The sequence below is a fragment of the Diospyros lotus genome, chromosome 1 (assembly GCF_014633365.1).
Source record: "Diospyros lotus cultivar Yz01 chromosome 1, ASM1463336v1, whole genome shotgun sequence".
In the NCBI taxonomy this organism is placed as follows: Eukaryota; Viridiplantae; Streptophyta; class Magnoliopsida; order Ericales; family Ebenaceae; genus Diospyros; species Diospyros lotus.
In genome coordinates this window covers 41147146-41148886 of record NC_068338.1, presented here as the reverse complement: position 1 = coordinate 41148886, position 1741 = coordinate 41147146, and positions in this window count along the sequence as shown.

The window sequence follows — 1741 nt, the reverse complement described above, 5'->3', positions numbered from 1 at the left end:
TATATATAGATATAAAATACAGGAGGAAGACCGTTAAAACCCTTCATAGGACGCTGGAGGGCTGGGCCTGGGCGCCAACTTTTGAATTCAAAAAGCCCTGGGGTTGCCTTTGCCTCTCTCTCTCTCTTTCTCTACTCTTATGATCCTGATCCTTTTTTATTGCTTTTGAATGTTTCCTTTCTTCCCTAGTAATTGTGACAGGATCAGGATGTCATGCTTGCTGCTGCATTAGCGGCTAGTAGATTATAGACATGCATTAGGGACTAGTCGGTTATAGGCCGCTCCCAACAAAAAAAAATGAATAATAAATTTAATATATATTCACTAAATTTAAAAAATATAACTATTTATTCATCGAGCTTTATATTATTATTATTTACTTACTAAATTTTATTTAATATCAACCATCCATCACCCGTTACATCATTGTTTGATTTTGTAAATGAAAAATACTAACATGACTAACAAAATTCAAAATAACTAATGAAAAATGTCTACGTGGCTAAAGAATTTAACATACACTCATTAAATTTTAAAATATAACTATTTACTTACTAAATTTTGAAAAAAAAACCACGTAAAAAAATCAAAATCAAAACCAAAACCAAAACCAAAAAACAGATAAAAATGCCTGCTCAGATAGTTCAATTATGAAAATAAATCAAAAGTATAAAGTCAACCAAAAAATCACCATAAAAAAGGTATGTTTAGGTGCCTTAATTTTGAAAGTAATACATATGCAAAAACTCAACTAAGACAACAAATAAAAATAAGCTCCTCAAATGCATTAATTCTTGAAGCAAACCAGCAGTAAAAATCAAATTAATCAATCAACGTCTTTTAATCAATCAACAAATTACAAATGTAATTTTTTTTATCTCTATTAAAAATAATAAAATCCATATATATGTATTCAATATCGAGATCAAGAGTTAAAAACTAATTACAAAAAAATTGTATTTCTTTTATGCTCAAAAATAACAATTTTTAATCCATAAAAGAATACGATTTTAGGAACACAACCTCTATCCCACTCAAAAAAAAAACAAAAAAAAAAATACTCTTTTCCCAAGATCTAAAACTAAAGAAAAATATTATCGGTATATTTTTGTTTACATCTTGAACTATATAAATGTGTATTAATGATAAAAATATTCTTTTATAAGGAAAAAAAATAAAAAAGAGAGGCTCTTTTGCAGGGGCTAAGCTGAGGTCGATGGCACTGGGTTGCATCATAGGGTCACTTGCTTTATTTGATTTGGTCCTGGGTAAAAGTTATAAAAAGGGTTAAACCTGGAACCTAACCTGATATGATATGTCATATTGTAATTGGGCCGGAACGGAGGCCACGAACATGAAAATGGGCCCTTGCCCATATAATGGGCTTGGCTCCAATAACCCAAGAAGAAAGAATCGTACAACTTGCAGAGAATGGAATATTTTATTGATGTATGGCAGTGTGACATCACATGATTCATAATAATCCAAATTCTAAAAATGAGAATAAATATTCTCAGAACTAATTTATTAGGTAAAAATACGCATGTGTATCCCTTATTAAATATATTTGAAGCTTTTCTTTGTTACAGAATTAAAGCATCTTCGCTCCGCACTAAGACAACACAACATTATTTAATCTTCGTTCCCACTTCCTTTTTTTTTTTAAGTAACTTCATTAATTAATGTTCCCCACTTCTAAAAGCCTAGGAATGAAAATCATATTTTTACAATTTTTATTTAA